This window comes from Euprymna scolopes, chromosome 20 (genome assembly GCF_053919585.1).
Source record: "Euprymna scolopes isolate OS-2025 chromosome 20, ASM5391958v1, whole genome shotgun sequence".
NCBI lineage: Eukaryota > Metazoa > Mollusca > Cephalopoda > Sepiida > Sepiolidae > Euprymna > Euprymna scolopes.
The window spans coordinates 18079005-18096437 of record NC_136501.1 but is presented as its reverse complement, the minus strand read 5'-3'; the positions used below and the strand labels follow the sequence as shown (position 1 = coordinate 18096437).

The 17433-nt window shown below is 36.3% G+C and overlaps 1 protein-coding gene across 1 annotated transcript in view; it reads right to left on the bottom strand.

Moving 5' to 3' along the window:
* The window catches only part of LOC145241338 (uncharacterized), a 55091-nt gene extending 41822 nt beyond the window's left edge, over window positions 1-13269 (bottom strand). Inside the window, exon 1 of the mRNA XM_080104183.1 lies at window positions 12720-13269. The gene's annotated coding sequence lies outside the window, so the exon portion shown is untranslated. The remainder of the gene's footprint in view (window positions 1-12719) is intronic.
* Between the last annotated feature and the right edge of the window lie 4164 nt (window positions 13270-17433).

Genomic DNA, 17433 nt, shown 5'->3' with positions numbered 1-17433 from the left:
TTTGGTTGGATAATTGAATGCCTTCTGTCGTGTCCAGTTTTCCCTTTCTTATAACTAATAGTGCGCACTTTTCCATACTAAATTCTATTTGGATATGCTGGCTGAAGATCCTGGAAGTGTTTATTAGTGTCTCTAGTTAATTTTCTATCCTTGCAATAGTTTCAGATCAACCATGATTATCAGGTGGTTCATTTTTTTCTCTGTATTCGAGAACTTGTATCCGTCTGAGCACTTTCTCAGTATATTGTTCAGGGGCAACATGGCTGTGATGAACAGTAATGGTGATAGTGAGTCTCTTTAGAAGATACCTCTTTGTATGCTAATTTCTGTTATGTGTTGTCCATCAGCTGTCAGTTCCAGTCTTTCTGTTTTCATTGCATTTTCAATCACGTTGATGATCCTGTTTGATATTTTATACATTTTTAGTCATTGTATTATCCATGCTTGGGGGATCCTGTCGTACGCTTTTTTGTAGTCTATCCATGCTATGGCTAAATTCTTCTCCTTTTTTTACCTCCTTCAGGATCTTTTGATCTATATATAGCAGATCATGTATTCCTTTTTTCCCCTTTTTGGCATCTTTTCTGTTCCTCGGGAAGAAGTCCACGATTATTCAGTGGTAGATTTGTTCCCTCAGTTGTGCTGTTAGTATTTTCCACATCGTGGGTAAGCAGGTGGTAAGCTTATAATTGCTGGGGCGGTTCCTTTCTCTGTGTCCTTCTGTATCAGTTATTATTATTATTATTATTATTATTATTATTATTATTATATTTTTTTAGCATTATTATCATCATCATCATCATCATCATCATCATCATCATCATCATCATCATCACCACCACCACCACCACCACCACCACCACCACCACCACCACCATCATCATCATCATCATCATCATCATCATCATCATTATTATTATGGATATAGCAGAAGTGGCTGAGAAAGATCATGGCAATGGCTTAGAGCTGGGTATATGGCTAATAGTACTGAAGCTTTTGTTTGTGCAGCACAAGAGCAGGCATTAGGAACACGATTGTTCAAAAAAGTGGTTATAGGAGAGGAAATTGCTGCAGAATGCCGGATTTGTGGTAAGACCTCAGAGTCAATTGCGCACCTTGCAGCAGGGTGTAGTGGACTGGCCCAGAGAGAGTACCGCAAAAGACACGATCGCATGCAACTCCGGATATATTGGGAGGTGTATAAGAGGGTTGGGGTGAAGTGTGCTGGAAAATGGTTGTAGGAGGTGCCTGATGAAGTGAGAACAAGTGAGGATGGCAAGGTAGAGGTATGGTGGGACAAAAGTGTCATAACGACCAAGCAATTGGAACATAATCGTCCGGATTTGGTCGCCATTGACAGGTCTCAAAAAAGTGGCAGATTGTAGACTTCTCAGTACCCTGGGACAGGAATGTGAGAGAGAAGGAGAATGAGAAGTGGAGCAATTATGCTCCATTGGCCTTGGAGATAAGGCGTATACACGGGGTTAAAATACAAATAATCCCGGTTGTAGTTGGTACACTAGGAGTAGTATCAAGTCGTTCGGAAGGAAAATTGAAAAAACTACAAATCCCCAATGTTTTAGGCGGCCTTCAAACCTCTGCCATTATAGGTGCCACCAACATCCTTAGGAAAACCTTTGATCTTTGAAGCTCCTGGTTTGAAGCCGGGATTAAGGGAAATCCTATGGACATGAATCCCATCCCTTTCCAGGGAGACATTCATAAGTGAAATCAGAATTATTATTATTATTATTATCTTTTTGTTTTCAGTATACATCTTCTCAGGTTTTGAATTAGTCTTTTGTGGAATTTTTAAACCAGTATGCATCGTATCCTGTCGTGCCCTGGTGCTCTCCAGTTTGCCATTTTTCCTATGGCTTGCTTTAGGGTCTCCTTGCTGATTTCATTCACTGTTCCTTTTTCAATTTGTTGTAACTCTTCTTTCATGTCTTTCAGCCATTCGGCATTTCTATTGTGATCCCGTCGTTCTTCCCATATCTTACTTCAGTAGAGTTTTGTTGCCGTCAGGTTTGGTCGTTCTATTTTTATTTTTCTTCCGTTCATACTTTGGTGCAATTGGTTTTCATTGTTTTCAAATGTCCTGTTTTGCTTGACCCGTTTAGACTTATATCTATATCGTCTCAATCTCACTTCTTTTGCTTCTATTTTTTTGGTCCAGTTTTTCATGTTTCTTGTTTAACCTGCCCCTGCTAGTCACATTTCCAATTTTCCATCTTCTCCACGTCGCTTTCTTCCTGTTTATCGTTTTGCCGTTCTGTAGATGTTCAGTGTAAATGGAGACGCTCTGATATTATTGTAGTTTTTTGTTAAAACTGCAAAAGTATTTATCTAAGCAAGCACAAACGCCCGGCAAAGCCCAGTCGTAAAGTATGCATACATATAATATTTTAATCCTTGCAGATTTCGTATATATTATTATAAAGTTAATGTTTTATCGATTTTTATATATTATGAAGTTGCGATTTCAAAAATAAAAGAATATATCCATATATGCGTTAGCTTGAATTGAAACCGAAATAAAAACTTCTGATTAGGGTTTGTGTGTTTCTGTCTGTGTGTACAGCTCTCCATCATCAACGAAATATAAAGGAGGTAAGAGGGTAGATCTCTCCTGGTAGAGAAACATTAGAACCCATTTTAGGATGTTTCTGTTATAGGAGACATAAGAATCTAGGCCTAATTTCTTTATATACTAGTCTACAAACCACCCCCATATCGAATGACTTATGCTCATTTGCATATCACATTATATTAAATCTCTTTAACTAATTACCTCGACCTTATTACATATTGGAAATATTCTAATCATTTCAACTGTACTATTTACAAAATGTATTTAACATTTAATTATTTAATATATTTTCATTTAATTTTATATTCGATTTATTTCACTTTACGTATATTATCAAAACAATTCATTGGCGAGCAAAGCTTTATGTTTTGGGATTGTATTGAAAATGTAATGGAAATTTCAATTTCGTTCCGTTTTAATCTTTTATATTTTACTTGCCAATATAATTGAAAGAATACAATTCAACTATCGTAATTTTATATAAATAAACAAAAACAAATATTTTAAAATAAAACTTTATTAAAAAATAAATAATTTTATTTTTAAATGAAAAAAATCAATTTAGTAAAATAATTGTATTAAACACCCCCAGCCTTGTCAGCAAACCTGTAAACCTATAAAAGTTAACATTTCGAATGTAAACAGTGATTTTTCGATTTTGTTAGCGCTTGCCGCAATTAAAGACAATTAAAACGGAACTAACTTTATTTCCATTCTATTTTTTAAACAACCCCCAAAACATAACGCTCTCTTCCAGTTATAGCCAATTTTTTTTAATTAAATAAAACAGGTCAAAATAAACAGATAAGCGCATTTTCTTTTACATTTTTCTTATAACCATTGTCATTTAACCAACTGCAGGATATCGTTACTTTTGTGGGGTTGTTTTGAAAATGGCACGGAGATTATAATTTCGTTCCAATTTAATCTTTCTGGTCGAGCCTATTTCGAAAGCCTGTTTATCATAGATTTGAACTACAAATAATTTATTACATTTTGATTATTACTATCTTAAGACTTAAAGCTTATATTTATTTCATTTTTCTATTTATATATTGAATTAGTTATTTCCAGTCTTATTTAAACTTAGTGCTTTCTTTAAACCGGATGAACCTTTTATAAAAATATGAGTTTAACGTAAAGAACACGAACAAGGTTTTATTCAACTGAATTTCTTCCAGTTTACTAACAAAATATATAAATTTAAAAGAGATATAAATAATAAAATAAAAAGGTTATGTAATTTAAAAGAAATACACGTACTCACAAAAGCAGAACTTTTTTTTACACATTTTTTTCTTTAAAACCATAACAATGAGACTAACAATTACCTAGATCTTAGTAATTATTTGTTTTAATAGAACTGTTTTAATTGTACTGTTTACTTAGTTAACCTAAGTTGGTATTACATTTATTTTACATTTACTTTTTTTTTTAATTATTACTTTTAGACTGTGACGTTTACACCCGGAAGTAATGAGTCACACGTAGGTCGCTTTTATTCATTCCTTTTGGTCAAGATCAAAGTGTATTATCTGTTCTTCAGATGCTGCACTTCATTTTCTTGTTCTCTTTCGGTGGAGGAGAAATCCTTCACGACTGAGACAATTTTTATTTTTGTACCTTTTCTCCACGTTAAAAAACGACCCTGGTGTCTAACTCTGTCCCGTGGGGAGGCATAGTAAATAGGTACAATATAATTGTTTATAATTGTACTATTCAGAAATATTATTTATAGTTCGTCCATTTCAGTTAGTATACATTTCCTTTACGCTTAATTAATTTACAATCATTAATATCGTTAAACAATTCCGTTTAAAACCGAAATTATGCCACCCAAACGAAGTAGAAACGAAAGTGAGGAAGAAAGAATTGAAAGATTGGAAGCTAATAGACTAAGAGTTGCTGCAATTCGCTCCAATGAAAACAATTCAGATAGAGAAAGACGTCTAGAACTTAACAGGATACGTCAAAGAGAAAGGAGAGCAAGACTGTCAGATTTGGAAAGAGAAACCCAACGTGAAGCTGACAGAACTAGACATGCTGTAAGGCGGTTAAATTCATCACAAGATGAAATTCAAGAAAGGCAAAGATATGCACTGGAAAGAGAAGCAATATTACGATCGAATGAATTATATGAGGTAAGTAGACGTACACAAGGTCAGTTGAGAGTGGCTCAACGACATCAGAATGAATCGGAAACCCAACGAAGCTTTCGCCTATACCAAGGGCAACAACGAGAGGCTGCATGGAGAGAGAGTATGACTTTGCCCCAGCAATTGACAGAAAACGAGGCAGCTAGACAACGAATGACTGCTTTGAGACACCATGAAATAGAACACTGCAATAGAAAAGGATTGCTCTACAACAAAAATGACTCTCTCACTACAGCTGATATAGGAAAAATGGACAAAGTATGTCAACATTGCTCAGCTGTAAAATTTAAAGGAGAAACCCCTGGTTGTTGTTGTTCTTCTGGAAAAGTTGTGCTTGATAGCTTTCCACCACTGCCTCAGTTGCTTCAAGATTTGCTCTCCGGCAATGGTCCCATCTCTAAAGATTTTCTGCAAAATCTACGCAGTTATAACAATTGTTTTGCAATGACATCATTTGGTCACAAAATTGCGGCAGTACATGGGTGGAATCCTTCTTTTAGAATTCGAGGCCAGGTTTGCCACCAGATTGGGAGTCTTTTACCACCTGAAGATGAAACAGCAAAGTTTATTCAAGTCTACTTCTTGGATAGTCTGGAAGAGGAACTACATAATCGGGGACGTGACAGTAGACTCAATAGAGACATTCTCCAAAGTCTGACTGAATTTTTACATGAGAACAATAGCTTCATTTGTCAGCTGAAAACAACAAAGGAGAGGATTGAAGAAGAACACTTGGTAGAACATAAAGTTGTCATAAGGGAAGACCGAAGGCCGCAAGAAGAGCATCCACGGCGATTCAATGCTCCAACAACAACGTATGAGATTGGAATATTAATGGAGAATGAACCAACAGCTAACCGGGATATTGTCTTGCGTTTTAGAAATGATACATTAAAATGGATCTCCGAACTACATCCCCTCTACGATACTTTAATGTACCCGTTAATGTACCCCTATGGTTCTCCATCTTACAACATCTACATGAAGGCATCCAATGGGCGAAAAGTTACCCAACAGCAATTTTATTCGTACCATTTAATGACTCGGCCTGGAAACTATTTTCTCTGGTACCGAAGGCTATTTCAACAATGGCTGGTGGATGTGTACTGCAAGATTGAAACAGAACGTTTACAGTTCCTGAGGCGTGAGCAACAGACCCTGAGAGCTGACAATTATAGCAACTTGAGAGATTCAATTCTTAGGGAGGATGGGAATCCAGAACAGTTTGGTCAACGAGTTGTACTTCCGGCAACTTATACAGGAGGCCCTCGATACATGTTTGAGCGTCAAAGTGATGCCATGGCATATGTTCGGCGAATGGGCCGAGCCGACCTCTTCATCATGTTCACAACAAATCCAAAGTGGACAGAAATTACAGAAAATTGTCTTCAAGGGCAAGACCCTCAGGATCGTCCAGATATTGTTGCCAGGGTTTTCAGGCAGAAGCTAAAAAAGTTACTTGAATTTATTAAAAAGGGAGGATTTGGCAGGTTAAGGGCTTTCCTGTACAGTATTGAATATCAAAAAAGAGGACTGCCGCATGCACACATCCTCACCTGGCAGGCCCCAGAGGACAAACTTCTACCAGAAAAAATGGATCTCTGCATATCTGCAGAGATCCCTGACAAAGAGGAAGATCCTGATCTTCATGCTAAAGTGATGGCACATATGGTGCATGGACCTTGTGGACCATTTAATCCAAATTGTCCATGTATGATTGACAACAAATGTTCCAAAAAATACCCAAAAGAATTTCTTCAGTGTACCAAGCAAGGCCAAGACTCTTACCCCAAGTACAGACGAAGAAAACCAGAAGATGGAGGCCAGACTGGTACAATAAGGATGAAGAGAAATGGTCGGTATGTTAATCAAGAAATAACAAACCAGTGGATTGTTCCGTACAACAAGGTCCTCCTTCAGCAGTTCAACGCTCACATTAACGTAGAAATTTGCAGCTCGATCCAAAGCATCAAATATGTCCTCAAATACGTGAATAAAGGATGTGATCAAGCAGTGTTTGAACTACAAAGAACTGATGGAGCAGCTAACCAACAAGGCCAAGTACAAAGTCACATTGTGGATGAGATCCAGCAGTTCCAGAATGCAAGGTATGTCGGCAGTTCAGAGGCAGCCTGGAGGATATTGGAACATCCCATCCATGAACATTTCCCCCCAATTGTACAACTTTCTGTTCATCTTGAAAATGGGCAGCGTGTCATGTTCTCAGCTGATACTGCTCTGGAACGAGCCCAAGGTCCACCGCCTGCCACAACTTTGACAGCATTTTTTCAACTCTGCCATGAGGATGTCTTTGCAAGGGGTCTCAAATACGTAGAAGTCCCTGAGTTTTACACTTGGAACAAATCGACAAAGAAATGGATGAGAAGAATGCGTGGGGTACAAGTTGAAGGTACTGAAAATGATGATGTATGGAAGGCACCATGCATTGGGAGAATCTACACGATTAGTCCAAAAGCAGGGGAGTGTTATTTCTTACGCCTGTTGCTCAATGAGGTTGCTGGTCCAACTTCATTTCAAAATTTGCGAGCATACAATGGTCAGGTGTTTGAAACATACAGAGCAGCGTGCCTTGCTCGAGGCCTTCTAGAAAATGACCATCACTTGCATCAAGCAGTAGGAGAGGCAAGTGCCACTCAATCACCTTCAAATTTGCGAAGCCTATTTGTGATAATTTTAACAGCCTGTGAGCCAAGAAATCCTCTTAAGATCTGGATGGCTTTTCGTGATGTAATATCTGAAGACATTCTTCACAGATACAGGCAAGAAGTTAACAATCCAGAAGCAGATTTTAATGAGGACATCTACAATAAAACTCTTTGTCTAATTGAAGAAAAAGTTCTCCTTATGTGCGGTCAACCATTGGCAAGCTATGGATTACCTGCACCAATGCAAGGGAGAGATGAAAGACTCGCGAGAGAGTATCAACGTGAAGTTACTTATAATCTTGAAGAACTTCCCTACAAGCAGAAAATATGCAAGAAAAACTGACCGATTCTCAAAGAGAAGTTTACAATTCATTCATGGCAATGTTGGAAGCACAAGGTGAAATGAACAAAAACATGATGTTTCTTGATGCTCCAGGTGGTACGGGCAAGACTTTTGTAATCAATTTGATCCTTGCAAAGATTAGATCCATGAGAAAGATTGTGCTTGCAACAGCATTCAGTGGCATTGCTGCTACTCTACTACAAGGTGGCCGCACTCTTCACATCACTTTTAAAGTACCCTTGGATACTCATCGAATGGATCAGCCAGTTTGCAAAATTACTGGTAACTCAGCCTTGGCAAATGTAATTAGAGACACCTCTGCAATCATTGTAGACGAAGCCCCAATGACGCACAAGAGTGCTTATGAAGCAATTGACCGAACACTGCAAGACATCACAGGAAACAAGAATCCCATGGGTGGCATTCCAACCTTATTTTGCGGTGATTTCCGTCAAATCCTCCCAGTGGTTAAAAATGGCACAAGGGCTAACATTGTCAATGCAAGTTTGAAACAATCCTATCTCTGGAGGCACGTTATAGTGAAGAGACTGACTACTAATATGAGAGCCTATATTACTGATAACACAGCTGCAGCAGACTTCTCAAAATTGCTTCTCCAAATCGGTAATGGTCAGTTTCCTATCACTTCTTCACCTGACACAATTAAGATTCCAACTGCGCTTGGTAAATGTGTCGGTAATCAGAAGCAACTGAAAGACAAAGTGTACCCAGACCTGCAAAACAATGGAAAATCACCGGATTGGCTTGCTGAGAGGGCTATTATTTCGCCATTAAACAGCAATGTGAATCATTTGAACAATTCAATAATGGATGAATTTCCAGGAGACACAAAGCAATACAAGTCAGTTGATTCAGCTACTAATGAATATGAAGCTGTTCACTACCCTGTGGAGTTTTTAAACTCTTTGGAGATATCTGGAATGCCTCCACACATTTTAAATCTCAAAATTGGATCGCCAATCATGATTCTTCGATCCTTGGAACTGCCAAAAATAACAAACGGAACCAGATGTGTTATCACCAGATTGCACACCAATGTACTTGAGGCCACCATTTCCTGTGGTCCCTACAAAGGCGAAACCGTTCTACTGCCAAGGATCCCCTTAGTTCCATCGGACTCAGTACTTCCATTTAAATTCCGGAGACTCCAATTTCCTGTGAAGGTGTGTTTTGCAATGAGCATAAACAAAAGTCAAGGTCAGACATTTAACACCATTGGCGTAGACTTGACATCAGACTGCTTCAGTCACGGTATGTTCTACGTCTCCATCAGCCGGACAGGAAGTTCAGAAAAACTCTACATTCTGGCTCCAAATCAAAGCAGCAGAAATGTAGTTTACCCTGAGGCTCTTTAGTGAAAAGTTCGAGAAATGGATATGAGGAAAAACTGACATGATCTGATTGTGGTAAGTTTTTAGTATTGAATGTGCAAGATAACATTTAAGCAAGAGTTGAAAATGACTTCAATGAAAAATTTACTATGTAACATCAAGTAACCTTCCTTTTTGATGAAAATGTTTTGTGAAGTTCCTGATTGAATTTCAGTCACTACAAGAGGTAGTTAAAATGTTAATCACCTTATGCAATCGTTGCTCTTACAACATCAACTTACTGGAAAGGTGCCCACAGATTTTGGTACCTGAGTGCGCAACAAAGCTCCGTGCGAAGCACGGGTATCTTTGCTAGTATATATATATAACTTAAGTTCCTTCAGCCATAATCGAAACCGAAACTTTTGAAGAATTCTTGATAAAATTATTTATAAAAAAAAATAGATGACTTAAGTGGCATCAGCTATAATCGAAACCGAAACCAAAACTTATGAAGAATTTTTGGTAAAATTATTTATGACAAGTAATGGAGTACAAAACAATTAAACGACCCGAATGTAAGCGTGACACAGAAAATAACACACGCGCTATCGTATTAATATATAGATCATAAAAGTACGTTAGTAATATAATTTTTCATATATAAAGTCATGGTCTCCGTTTAGTCTTTGATAACAATAGATATCCTATGTAAGAACAAAATACAATGTTAAAAGTATATAAAAAATTACATATATATTGGATTGATTGATTGAGTGAATCTGCATAGCTTGTTCCGTTGTTATGTTTTCATTTGTTATAATTTGTGTCAATCTGTAACGCTGCTGCATTTTACTGCATTCTGCAAACAAATTGTAATAATTGTTTTAGTTGTATTTTCCTTGTTTGTTGGATTTTGAAAAAACAAAAAACAAAAAAAAACAAAACAAAACAAAATAAAACCAAACAAACAAACAAACTAACAAACAAACAAACAAGGAAAACGGTGTTAAAATATATATATAAAAATGAGAAGCCTTTACTATCTTAAAGCACAAATAAAAAAAAATAAAAACAAATATTTGTTCCTGAATGTTTGATATAAGGATTAATAATTCGTACTTTTTGGATTCTCCGAACTAATGTTCTGTTTAAGGCAAAAAAAAAAAAAAAAAAAAAAAAAAATGCATATTAGCATTGTCCAAAAAGACCCGTAGCGTAGTGGATAATATACTTGCTAAAATTCAGTTGTAAATTATACTCTTCTGGAGGTTGAAGGTTCAACCCCAGTGCAGGCGGCACTCAAGATACAATTGCGAATTACTTAAAACGAGATTAAATAAAGGCTTATGTTAAACATTCCGTGCAGATTCCAGAGTTTGACAGAAAGATTCCAGAATGGAAAGAAAAAGCACTAAAGAATATCAGAGACTATTGGACGAAACTATGTGAAAATATTATGAGAACGGTAGTCCAAATAATGCAAAATTAATGTTTCGTTTTTTTCCTCTTCTTCAAGACTTTGACGTTGTGAGATGACCTTATAATGGATATGGCGTTGCCTCAAATCTAAAAAAAAAAAACTATTTTTTTCAACGTTTTCAATTCATCATCAGTCGTAAATCCAAACCTTTCTTCTCCTTTTTATTTTTCTCCTAAATAGATATTAGAAGACGATGGATGAGGATCGATGGTGTTGAGAACAATGATTACCAAAGTCAAAGATTAATTATGTTTCAATTCTCAGTGTATTAAAAATACAGTTGCAAATAACTTAGGACTTCTACCCAGTCATGGCTGACGGAACGAGAGATGCTACTGTGTGTCAATTAAATAAAGGGTTCTGTTTGAAATTCTGTGCAGATTCCAGAGTTCCACAAAAAGATTCCACGAAAGATTCCTAAGTTCGACAAGATACATTTGAAGAAGGCTGGACGCCACATCGACCGAAACGTTCTGAAAATTTTACTCAAGATGAGAGCAGTAGTCCGAATAATCCAAATAATTCGAAGAATTAAAAAGCAATTTCTCACTGTAAAATTTCCTTCTAAAAGTAATATATATTTTCTTTTCTCTTTTATTAATTCTTATTCACCTCCAAATAATGCATATTGCAACTAGGACGTAAGAGGTTACTATTTGGGACCATATCTACAATGACGCTATGTAGGGGGGGGGGTGAGAAACAAGATACTTGTTCATATTACATTTAAATTTCTACATGTTAGTACAGTAAGGGAAGCAGGAAGCAGAGATGGAATTCCAAAGTATAGCAGCTCGAGGGAATAAATTGTTAGGCTTTCCGGAATGTAGAGACCTACAAAATGAATGGGGTGGGATTTTGCTGCTTGTCATGTCAGTTTTCGGGAGTATTTACGTCGAGAGGGCAAAGTGATACTATAATAGTTCGTCAAAGTACATTTTATTTTCCAAGAGTAATTTTTGCTAAAATAATGTTCCCACTCTCAACATAAAATTTCCTTCTTAGAATAATTTTTTCCATGGATAATTTTTTTAGGAGTAATGTTCTCTAAGAGTAACGCTTTAAGAGTACTCACTATAGGATTTATTTCTAAGAGTAATTTTTTTTATTCTAGGAGTAATCTTTTCTTAGATCAATGTTTATAACAATGATTATGTAATCTTCTATTTTGAGAAAGAGTGGCAACCTTGATTGAAGTGAGTGTTCCTAATAATGGAGGTCTGCACAGAGCTGAAAGAGAGAAACAGACCAAATATCAAGGTCTTGTGTATGATATGAAAAGAAATTGGAATCTTAGGGAGATATCGATCATACTAGTTATTATAGGTGCTACAGGGCTTATGAAGAAGAACCTGAAGTCTTACCTGACTAATATTCCTGGTGAACCAAGTGCAAGAGAGATCCAAACGATTGCACTTGTGGGAACAACGAGGATACTAAAAAGAGCTCTCGGTTGGTTTTAATAAAAAGCAGGGGAATGCTTGCAGCTGGTTTGGCTGCCCCATAATCAGCATTACAATCTTCAAAGATAGGAAACGGGCAGGATTAGAATTTAGGTGGCAATTAACCTCGAACTCAAAACAACACGAACCAAAAACGAAAGGGACACAAGTCTTGAGTCACCGGTTTTTATCCATGGAAACAGTGACCATATCGTTCAGTTACAAATAAGCTGAACTTATTTTTCCAAATTAAACAATATAAGCATTGAATTAAAATTAATATTAATGCCTTTTAGCGATACATTTTCAATAAAGAAAAAACTAATATTAAAATAGGTCAATATTAAAAGAAAATTAGAATATTGTTTAAAATAAAAGAAATTCTGTTTATATTGTTTAATTTTGAAAAATAAGTTCAGTTTATTTGTAAACTGAACTATATGGGCACTGTTTCTATGGATACAAACCGGTGAATCGAGATTTGTGTCCTTTTCGTTTTTTGGTTTGGGTTGTTTTGGGTTCGAGGTTAATCGCCACCTAAACGCCAATCCTGCCCGCCGCCAAACAAAACAAAAGATTAACATTGAAAAATCGCGAAATAGGTGATATTTTTCGATTGTCTCTTTTCTACAAATGAACCAACATTTACTTGGTTAAAAGCAAAAAAAAAAAAAAAAAAAAAAAAAAAGAAGAAGATATACTAACCTTAGATCAATTACGCCTCTTTGTTTCCCTCGTCGCACGGCAATTGACCTGCTTGTCTCCAAATCCTTTATCTAATAAAGACTATTCTTTGACAGCATTGGGATATAGTAGGAAAACTTGAACACCCCTCCCCTTTCTTCTCCTTCTCCGACTTTCTTTATTTTTACCCCCCACCAGAGGTTTCTTCTTTTTCTTTTTTTTTTCCAAAATAAAAATCAATAATCAAATTCTTTAATCTCAAAAGCCAGAAAGGAAACGAGTTCCTTGCAATCACGTGTGCCAGCTGAACCTACCATCATTTCCCCGTCAATTATTCTGCTTAGCTGGGTGGACGTGAAACACTAGAAACAAGTGTTAAATCATAAACGCACCACACGTTGCCATATTTTTAATACTTTCTTGTTGACTCGAACTATTTGTAAAACTTATTTACTTTTTGCTTTTCTTCTCGGGAAGAACGTTATTAAATCGGTCCGCCATTTTATTTTTATTTCCTTTTACTTGTTTGCTTTTTTTTTCTTCTTTATCAATCTCATCTTCATAAAACAAATAAGAAACAGAATAACCAAGGTTCAATTTGGCAATTTCTATAGAGGTTTATGTTAAAAAAAAAGAAGAATTTATTAAATCGATAAAAATTAAATTGATATTGATTTAACAAAACTAAGATATTACTTATTTGTAAATGGAATAGAAATATGAAGCTATTGCTTACAAACAGATTCTTTTTCATTACTTTACTCATTGAACGGTGATTGGTGGATTTATGGCCTGGGTTTTTATGAAAAAAAAAAAGGGATTTAACAAAGGAGATGAATGTTCGTAAAATGTTTGTAGGTATGTATGAATGGACGAGGAATGAATGTTCGTAAAATGTTTCTAGGTATGTATGAATTGACGAGGAATGAATGTTCATAAAATGTAACTTATCTTTTGGACGATGGAGATGGTTAGGGTAGGGGTCGGTCATCCTGCTGTCGGTGATGCGTGTCCTGGCTTGTAACTGGAAAGCGAGTGACTTTTTCATCAGCAGCTAGTAGCCCGGCGTCTTCGTCTTCTTTTTCTTCCTCTTTTCTTTGGTTTGTGTGAATTAGGCATTGTTTAGAATTGAAGGCGTTTGGCCCATAACATGAGAGCGTAGTGCCCTATTTCTTTTTCTTCTTCATCTCTTTAGGTCGGGTGGGAGAATCTGCCCGTGCGTTCACTTTTGGTTTGTATATATTAGGCGTTGTTTAGAATTGAAGGCGTTTGGCCCATAACATGAGAGCGTAGTCGGCTTCAGTTCACTGGTGCCTTATTTCTTTTACATCTTCATCTCTTTAGGTCGGGTGGGAGAATCTGCCCGTGCGTTCACTGACGCAGCTAGGCGAATCTCCCCTTCCCACTTTTTGGTTCCCTCAAACACCCTCGTTTTATAGTGGCAAACCGGCTCCCAGTGACTGTGATATTTGAGGTGTTGCGTGTCCTGGCTTGGTCAATAATTATGTTGTGGTTATCTTATTTTTTTCTTCCCAAGCGGAAGCGATGCGTGGAGCCATGTGCAAACGACGATTTTTTATTTTGTCTCTCATGGTGGATGCGTTAACATCCGGTTCGCTGCTAATTCTCATCATGTTCCCACAGATTTTACGATATGTCACCAATCATTTTATAACGAAGGCATATTTTGCACAGGAATAGTTTGTAGATTCATTTGTTTTGCACTACCAAGTCATGTTGTTTATAGATATTGGCTTCTTGACTGAAATACACAAAACATTAATATTACTTTTTACTTTCACTTCACAAAACAAAATCATATTGTGAAAAGTAAAAGAAAAACAAAAACAACACTTTTCCTCTACAAAACCATCAAACCAAACTCCATGAATAAATATTTGAAGATATAAAAAAAAACTTTGAGCATAAAAACTAGGTACGTGCAAAATGAATGGCGATGCTCAAAATGTATAAACATTTTGACTCCTCCCTTTACTTAAAAAAAATTCATTAAAAAATCAGGAAATTAACCAATTTTAATGACATTTTCAGTATTTATCAAATAATGATCACAGAATATAATGAATGCATTTATTTTTTTTACTTAAATCTTAGTGGAAATCTATTATTTTGTTTAAACAAAAAATACCATTACTAAAGTTATGGTTTTCAGTAGTAAAAAAAATGCATTAATTTATTTTTGCATTCATGAAAATAAAGCATCGTAAATTGTAACAATTAAAAAAATTAATTTCTTGAACTACCGATATTATCATTGAATCAAGCATTGTTTATTTAATATTTTCACACAAAAAATATGATAATGATAAAAAATATTTCTACTTTTTTTTAATTACACGTTTCGCATAATTTTTATATGCACGATTCTAATATTTTCCTTGCTTGAATGAATGTGAAACTTTCACCGTAACATATTTTTATATAATCTTGAAAAATAAACCTTTTTTTTTAATTTAAAAGCAGGAACATAGCAAAATAATTAAATTAAAAAAAGGTGAAAATTAGACAAACGTTCGCGATAGGAATGTACGGAGGCATGTAAAATTATTTGAGTGACCTTCCATAAAGTGCCATTAAGTTTTTCAACTTGTCCGTTATTTTCTGGGTGGTATCTACTTGTTTTAGACGTAGCAATACCTTTTTCATGTAAGAAGTCTCTGATTTCTCCCGCTAGGAAGTCAGTAACTCGGTCCGTATGTATCATATCAGCCATACTAAAAAAAGTTGGTTAAAACAGTGGATGACGGTTTTGCTCGTCATGTCCCTACAGGGAAAAGCAAAGAGAAAGCGAGAATACTCATCAATTATGGTAAGTAGGTATTTGTTGCCATCTAAGGAAGTTGATAATGGGCCTTTAAAATCGATCTTCAATCGCTGGAAAGGTAGTATGGCCTTTACGAGTGTCCCCATGTAACTACTGATAAATTTGGGTTTCAGATACTGGCAGGAGGAGCAGGAGTTGGTTGTGTTTTTATTTGGTCTAAAGAGAACAGGAAATACCTCGTCTGATAATTTGGCAGATCCGTGTAACACCAGGATGGCATAATCGAATATGCAAATCACGAAGGTATTGGAAAGTGTGAGTGAGAGCTGAGATGCAAGAGAACATGTCAGCGGCGGCATTTTCCGTTCCAGGATGGTAGACTATACTTAATTTGAACTGCAGCAGTTCAACGCGTCAACGACATATTTTGTCATTGTTAATTTTAGATTGTCTAAACATAAAACTGATGTTCTTTTGGTCTGTAATGACTTTGAAATATCTGCCGAGTAGGAAGTGGCACCACTTTCAAAGTGCTTCAGCATTTTTTTTTACATGGTAGTTACCACTTATCAAGGCCCGGAAGCCACTCAGGGATAAGGGTTATTGCGTGTACAGTAATCAATGGGATAGTATCGCAGTAATCGTTAGTAATGGAGATTTGATAAAGTGTCTTACTGAAGGGGGCGGTTTATCAGAAATTTGTTTATGTTGGACTTAAAGACATCCAAGTTGTAGTCCGGTGGGAAACAGGCAAACGGAAGAGAGTTCCACAGGCGTGCACTTCTAAGAAAGAAGCTTTGTTTATGGAATCTACGTTTTGATTTAGACACAGATGAGTGGGAAAAATTACTGACAGTGGTTTCAGCTAGACGGGTGTTTTTCGTGAAGGACACCCGCCTAGCTGAAACCACTGTCAATAATTTCCCCCACTCTTTATCTGTGCCTAAATCAAAACGTAGATTCCATGAGCAAAGCTTCTTTCTTAGAAGTGCGGCCGCTTCTTTTTCGACCGTTTGGTATTTGATTTTACCCAGGTTCAGTGTCAGTGAAATAGAATGCAACTGGTCGATGTGTTGGTTTACAGTAGCAGCTATGCAGTAATTACTTGCATCTGTCTCTAGTTCAAATTCTTTATCAGGGTAAACCGTTATATTAAGGTAGCATTTTTTAAGTCATTCTTCAATGTCTGAAAGGGTTTCAGGCAGATGGGGATAGTGGAAATTTCTTATTGTTGTTGAGCAATAGTATTTTGTCAGAGAAGTTTTGAATAAAGTTGCTATAGTACGAAAACATTCCGACTACTCGTTTTTGAGATGCCAGATTTAGAGTGGGTGGCAGTTCGAGAAGTGTTTTCAGTCTTTGATAGTCGGGGGCAATTTGGTTGTTTTGTATAACGTATCCAAGTAGAGTGATTCTAGTAGCTGAAATAATGCTCTTTCTTTCATTCAGGGTAATGTTATATCTTTTCGCTACATCATAGAATCTTTGAAGAATGTGGTCATGCTCTTTTTGCTTTCTTCCACATATTGTGACGTTGTCTACGTCCACGAAAGTATCTGTTAGATTTTCATTATCTATGATGTCATCGATACATCTTTGGAACGCACTTACTCCATTAATAATACCAAAAGGGAGACGAGTGAATTGGTAAAGTTTACCACTTACTTCGAATGCTGTATAATTTCGATCAACGTAACTTATCAATATTTGGTGATAGGCTACTTCCGGTCGAGTATTGTAGATATACTCTGCTGGACTATGTCGTCAATCATTTTATTGATGTTAGGCATAGGATAAGCATCTAGTTCCGTAAGTCTAATTATGTTATAATTGTAGTCAACGACTATTCCTTTTTTTGTGATTTTCATTAGAGGTCACCAGAACTTAATCTCGCCAAGAAGACAAAGAGGGTTCTATTATGCCTTCTCTCAACATCCTAGCAATCTCCTC